The sequence below is a fragment of the Triturus cristatus genome, chromosome 5_1 (genome assembly GCF_964204655.1).
Source record: "Triturus cristatus chromosome 5_1, aTriCri1.1, whole genome shotgun sequence".
In the NCBI taxonomy this organism is placed as follows: domain Eukaryota; kingdom Metazoa; phylum Chordata; class Amphibia; order Caudata; family Salamandridae; genus Triturus; species Triturus cristatus.
In genome coordinates this window covers 292,228,304-292,235,912 of record NC_140587.1, presented here as the reverse complement: position 1 = coordinate 292,235,912, position 7,609 = coordinate 292,228,304, and positions in this window count along the sequence as shown.

The window sequence follows — 7,609 nt, the reverse complement described above, 5'->3', positions numbered from 1 at the left end:
GCTTGAAGTGTACCTCATTCACCGCATCCTTTCCTGCATGCATCAGACCATCCAAACATTGCTTTTAGCTTAGTAGAGGAGAAGTACCAGCTTGTGAGGAGCTTACATGCATTTTCCTTATACTACACAAAAATGCCAGCTCTCCTTCGCATTACACACCAAGTCACGTGGAATTTCCCTACCTAGGTCTGTTTCCCAGTTAGCCCCATATTTGTTTATTGGGAGCAGAGTTGTTCAATTCAATAGATCCAGATGATGCCCCTGCGGCGTACTTTATTTGCAAACAGGACTTAAAGATGAGATTGCTCTCTACTGGTGTTTTCTTGTATTTCTTGGCTATTGACCCAGTGTAATAGCTGGGTGAGCCGGTATTAGTCTGCTTCGGACAGTGCCAATGTGTCCCTTATCTTCTCATATGAGGGAAAAATCCCATCTCCCAAAAAACCTCCACGCAATGGGGGCTTGTTTTGATTCCATTTATGTCACTGTGGGTCTAGGAGGCCTGATGGAAATTCTAGATTAAAAACTATTGAAGCTAATGGGTTAGAGGAAGCCAGAGACGTTTTAAGGCACGGGCAAAGTGGGCAATTGCCCAGGGCCACCACCTTCCAAAGGGGCCCCTGGGGAAGTAATGTTTCTGTCACCTCTATTTCTTTATTTCAACCAATGTCATGCTAACTGCCTATCTCTAGCTCGCAGCTCTTTTCGCTCTCTACCCATTTCATTCTAAGGATTTTTGGGACACATAACAAGACCTATTTCAGTATTTTTTGTGTGCCTGAGTACACATCAATATTGTCTGGCATCATCTGAGCTGCTCGATGTATAAGAAAAAGTGTAATAAACTTAAATGTAAACAGGGGCCCCCAACATAGGTCTTTCCCAGGGCCCCAAAAATCCTTAAAATTACACCGGAGGAAGCACCACATTTACTTACGACCTTCTGACAATAATTCAAGAGTATGGTACCTAGTTTAGTTCTAGCCCTGGAAGGGGGCCAAAGTAAACACTTGAGAGGGACCTTAGACAATTCTTGTATCTGTATCCAGGTTTCCTTGTCTGGATCATGATTCCAATTCAGTGCTGGATGTATTTGGGTCACTTTAATATAAGGCTCAATATCGGGTAAGACTTGGCTCCATTCTGCTGTCTCGGAGATCTAGCCCTTCAAATAAAATTAACCATTTTCTTTCTGATTTGAAAAATTACTGTTTTGGAAAATCAAAGGAGTAAGACCTGGGTCACATATAAAAAGGTGAGGTATAAAGTTAAATTTAAGACTTTTAACCTTCCCGTCCAGGAATTCTGTAGATTGCCCCAGCTTTACATGTCTTTACATAATGTTTGTAACAAACAAGGTCTATTACATTCGTTTAGTTCTCTTGACTTGGGAAGTGTAATGCCTAATTGTTTTATGAGGGATCCGCTACAGGTGAAGCCATGTTGCCTTAGGGGTTGTTGTGTTTCGTGACGTTGGTCCACTATGAGAGTTTGCATAATTTATTTTAAACCAAGATATCTCTGAGAAGAGATCATGTGTGATCTGTAGCAATTGTCTCGGAATTCATGTGAAGTAAAGGATATCATCAGCAAATTAGTCCAGCTTGTATTCAGTGCCCCTACGCTGATGCCCTTAAAGTCTGGGTTTTGCAATATTTGTTTGAATCAGAGGTTCCATTGTGATCCCAAATATGAGCCACAAAACGGGGCAGCCCCTCCTTGTTCCTATTATTCGGATGGAGGTCGAATATTCACCATTTATTTTGAGTTTAGTGGAGGGGTTTTTATAGTGCACCTGTATTCATGTTTTAATTTTGAGGCCCATTTGGGTTTCATTCAGCGTTTTCATTACATATGACAAATCAACCCTGTTGAAGGCCTCCTCGTTGTCTCACGAGAGAAGGACCATCAGTTGTTTGCTTCGTTTGGGTAACTCCATCAGGGTAATAACTAGTCTAGTATTTTCCCCTGCCTGTCTACTTTCGTTGAAATCCTGTTCGCTATGTTGAGAATAATTTAGACCATAATGAGTCAAGTCTCCCAACAAGAATGGAAGCAAACCGTTCCAGATCACAGTTTAATAAGGCTGCAGGGTAGTATGAACCACATGATACCGGGTCTGTATCTGCTGTCAGTAGTAGGGACAATTAGGAAGTGAGCATGGATTATGTTACTATTTAGATAAAAACTTTTGTGGGAAGGATCAGCAAATACATTTATGTAAGAATTCTATTTAAAAAAGAAATCTGGGAAGCCATCGGGACAAGGGGACTTATTCGAGGCATATTTTTGATCGCCTCGCTGACTTCATCTACTGAAATGTGTTCTTCAAGCTCCTTAAAATCTAAACTGAAATCAAGAGGAGAGTAGCCCCTGCAGTATTCATCCTGATGGGATGGGTCTGGATCTTTGTGGCAAAAGAGGGAAGAATAATATGCTGAGAATGCTGTGAGTTTCTCAGGGGTGGTTGAATTTGTATTGCTTTTGTCATCTACTATCTTCCTAATATGACTATGCATTTTCACCTGTCTTCGCTTTTATGCAAGGATCCCAACTGTTCTTTCACATAAAGAAGTTTCTTTCCTACATCCGTCATCTAGTTCACCCCTTATTTCGCGCAGATCTCGGACAGTCCTCCCAAAACCCTTTTGTTTGTGCCCTGTCTCTGCTTGTGGGAGATGTGTTTCGAGTTATAGATCTTTTTTTTTTGTTTAGCTTTATGTTCAATGGTAGCGGTGTGTAAAATTAACTCGCACCTGTTACTTTCTTTGTTGCTTCCCAAAATGTTCAGCTTTCTATTATAGTTCTCAATATATTACCACTCTATAGCTTCTCTAATGCTTTCACGAAGTGCTGTATCCGGCATAGCAATTTCATTTATTAACTATGGGCATGGGGAGAAGGGGTTATCTATAGCCGTTTGGATGTGTGGTCAGATAACGTTTTACGTCTACCAGAGTCCTGTATTCTAGACAGAAGATTTCTGCTGATTAAAAAGTAGTCGATTCAGGAGTAAGTTTTATGCACATTCAAATAAAAATGATAGTCCCTGTCCTCTTTGTGCTGGTGACACCAAATATCTATCAGGTACTGAGTTAAGGATGGGGTGGGGTGGAATGGAGGACTATCACACCTGAGTTATATCACATAGTGGTTGAAAAACAGGGTGAAAAGCACTTTCAATTAGTAAATCTCCTGGCAAGTATTGAGCCTGTGTGAGAAAGAAGTTAGTATAGAAGCATTGTTGATGTTCGTCTGGAGCATAAATTGAGAACAGTAGATGGCTACTTGGCCCATTCTGCCCACTGTCCTCCCCTTCACTATTCTCGTGTTTGTCCTATATAAAGAAATCTAGGCTTCATCAGAAAAGATAGCCGCCCCTCTCGTTTTCGTGGTATAGATAGTGCATATTTAGGTGGGGAACCAGTAGGATCTAAACATCGTAGAATTGTTTGCTAAGAGATTGGTCTTCAGGAGGGGGGCTAAGTGGGTTTCTTTACTTAAGCCATTGGAGTAGCACTCTCAATTTAACTGGAGAGTTACTGCCAGTGGACTCCCAGAACCAACAATCCTAATTGAAGAGAATATCTGGAGAATATTCACATTTGTTCCAATCATGATCATATCCTGCAGCCAAGCCCCACAGCATATGCTTGACTCATAAGTTGGTGGTCCCAACACATTTTACAAATAGAATTTAAACTACAATTAGAAAACTTAACCAAAAAACCTGAACAATGTCTGGGCATACAAGAAATCGGGGCTAGCTCCACATGAGAAACATGGGCTTCTGCCCCCACGAAAATGTAATTGAGTCTGAGCTGAATTAGTCTTTCTCCAGGTCCGAGAGGTCACGTTTGGGCAAATTGGCACAGGGTAGCTACCCCATTTCAGTGACCCTCCGATGATAAGGAATGGCTATCCCTTTCATGTTGATGTGGTAGTGTCCATTCTTTCTATGATGCATTATTTAATTTCTGGGTGTGCCAACCTCTTCTGAGTTCATTCGGAGTTGGTTGTGTCACCTCATGGCATGAATATGAAGGGGACTGTAGCCCATGAATCTCCAGAGCCTCTTGCACCTCTTTTATTGTATGGTTTTTCCATTAATAGAAAAGAAGAGATGGAAAGGATAGCCACAACAATTAGGGATCTTCTCTCTTTAAGATGGAAGGTAATTTCTATGAATTCTCTTAGTTTTTCAAGAGTGGGGAAGGAGAAATGTTGAAAAAGTCTGATGGTGTCACATCTAAAGCTCAATGGCACTTGTTGCCTGGCCTTGGGCACTATCTTATGTTTTTCTTGAACAAAGTCAGTGCATCTGTTGACAGATTCGGTCTTGGTTGAAATGCTGAGTAAACCCTATGGATGCAGTCTAGGCGAATTGACTTATCGTCAGGAAGCTAGCGTATTTGGGCAAACAGCACTTGAACACATGACTCTAAGTCAGCATTGGATATCTCCTTGGGGATCCCCCAAAGGAATATGTTGTTGTGTTCGGATCAATTCTCAAGATCATCCAGTCTTTTTAGCATATTTATATGTTGCTCCAGGGCATCGATTTGGAGGGTATGTTTATTGTTCTCACAGACCTGTTCCGCGGGTCTTCCGCAGAGGGGTTTTATCTTTATGGAATTGGGGGAAAAAGTGTTTGTAAGTCTGCCTTAGTGGCCGGAGAGTTGATATCAGTAGTGCTAGACACTTATGATGTTTGAGATAGTTTTACTCTTCCATGTGGCTGTGTGTGATCCAGTTTTTGAGAATTTCTTTAATGGATGTTAATTTAGTCATCTTTGCAATTTGCCTCCAAGTCAATTGAGTGTGTTTGGTGTAGCCAGCTACACGTTGATTTGGTAGAGCAGTCTATGAGGTTACTGGAATGTCTCAATGAAATGCCCTTTCTTCACTTAAGTCTGGTCAGTGATGTTTATTGTGGCCCTGCACCAAGGCAGCTTTATGCTGTGACCCGGATGGGACCCACAGGTGGGTTTTCAAACCACCGTGCTGTAGGAGAATGTGCTCAATGCAACAAAAAAAAAAGTTGATGGACAGAATACAGAGCAATGTCATACATTCACCCCAGTACAGAGATCTGGGCCTAAATCCATCGTTTTTTGCTCACCATGCCATTCCAGTTTGAACCCAGCCATATGCAAATCAGTCTTGACCCTGTGCCTCATGGGAACAGTCCAGCCCAAACTGCAGCCGCGGCCCGTAGAGGGAGTTCCGTGGGGCGGTAAGGCGGGGCGGGGGGTTCTAAAAACCGGAATATGGATAATTGCAGGTAAGTAAACAATTAAATAAACAAAACGAATTTCGTAGCGCGCGCTGCATCGCAAAATGCGATGCAGCGCGCGCTACGAAATTCGTTTTGTTTATTTAATTGTTTACTTACCTGCAATTATCCATATTCCGGTTTTTAGAACCCCCCACCCTGCCCCTCCCCCGCCCCGCTTTACCGCCCCACGGAACTCCCTCTACGGGCCGTGGCTGCCAAACTGCCAAGCCAGGTCCTCCCTGGACTGGAACCAAGCATCCTAGGACCGGTTTCGGGGTTTCTAGCCAGAGATGGGAAAGTTGGCATCAGCATCTAGCAGGTGTAGTGATGCAATGCGGTATACCCTCAAAGCATATGGCTCCCACTGTTCCAAGCGACTATTTGGTATTAAAATCTTCCCTTATCACAACAGTGTGGCAAAGCCATCTTAGGAGCTTTTTTTGTGCGCCTCTGACTTCTTAGGTAAATCTGTTTCTTTCTACTTCTGTTCAGACCTCTCGCTTGTGAAGGTGTGTGGATGTTCAGCTTTAACATTTTAAAAAATATTGGATTTCTGCAGCATCGTAAGGCTGGCTGGGGCCTCCCAGAGTGGAGGCCTCCCAGGTCTCCTCTCTGGCAATGCAACAAAAAGATGTAAACATTTTCATTCAAAGGGCACATGCACCTTGAATATAAGTGTCATCAATAACAGAGAGACTTTCAGAACTCCTCATTTCTTATAAAAAATAGCTATATGTGTAGCTAAGGCTCTTTTCTAAAAAATGTATTAATTCAATTGGCACGTGATTACAAGATTTGTTTAAAATTTACTGTGAAGTATTGGTGAAATCTGCAGATAGAAGTCTTTATTTAGTTTCTCAAACAATTTGGGATTAATTAGGAAGCTTTTCTTAACCAGCAAATTGGGTACTTAAGGAGGAAAATTGATGATGAGTTAAAAACTTCATTATATGAGACAGAAGAATGGGCTACATGTTTCAGCAAATGTCCCATCTTTTGATTTACTATCTCCAACCGTTGTTGTGAGTATATTTGATAGTCTATCCCCTTTCAGCACAAAATTCTTTTTTTTGCCTGCAACACTTCTAAAACAAAATATTTGTCTTTTGCAGAGGACATATCCCTTATTTCAAATGCCTACTTTCAAATAGGTAGTTGTCCTAATGATGTACAACAAGCTCGAAATGTTGTCTCAAACCCTTACTAACTGTTCATGACTTTGACTCCGCCATTTTTTTCTAACACAATTGAATCAACTGTTGAAATGTGTGGCATCTAACTCTTTGTTGCCATGTTAAGAGTTGGGCTTCATCCTACAAAGAGGGATAAAAACTTCTGTTTTAGATATCCAAGGACAAATGTTTGACTTCTGGGGTAAAAGATGGGCGACTGAATTGCTCCTTCTGGACCTCTCTGCTGTACACCATAGACCATGAATTCCTCCTTGCCCATCTAGAAAATAATCTGAAAGGCAGAGGTAGGACTTTATACTGGATAAAATATTTTCTAACATCACCAGAAACAGGTTCAGTTAAATCAATTTATTTCAAAACAACATTCCCTGAAATGTGGTGTTGCTCTGGTTTTGTCCCTATCTCCACTCCTTTTAAACACCTACATAGTTCCTTTGGCAGATGCTGTGACAGTTCTTGCCCTATGATGTCAGATGTAGAGCAAGGGCACCCACAGTTTGTTTCATCTAGGTAATAGGTCTGCTGATAGGAGCAATAACTTAGCCTACTTGCTAGAAGTTAAAAGCTGTGTGAAAAAATATCATCCTTGATAATCATCTCAATCTTCACAGCCACATATCAGCCATGGCCAACACTGCACGTTACCAACTTAGACAGCTTTGCGGCATCAGACAATTGATTCCGGAACGCGATCTCAAAATAGTGCTGCAGTTTCTCGTTCTCTCCAGACTAGACTATGTATGGAATTGCCCTTTTCTCAGGCATTCCCAAGTTTCACCTACATGCTGCGGCACGCTTCGTCTTGGAGCTCAAGAGAATTGATCACATTTTCCCTGTCCTGCTAACCCTCCATTGGCTTCTCAATAAAGTCTGGGTCTAATTCAAAATTGCTTGCATTACCCACAGAGTGCGGCACTCCTCCTCACCTACCTATCTAAACAAGAAACAAAAAATCTCCTGAGCAAATGGGGGCTTCGGGAATGCCCAATCCTTGCTACTGGAACCCCCCACCTTCAGTCAAGAGTGGTATAAGAACCAATCTTTCTCTGGAAGTGGCACTAGAGTCTGAAACTCTGGGCCTCCCTCCCTCCGTCTAACTACCTGCCTAGTAACCTTCCAACGGGACCATAAGCTCCTC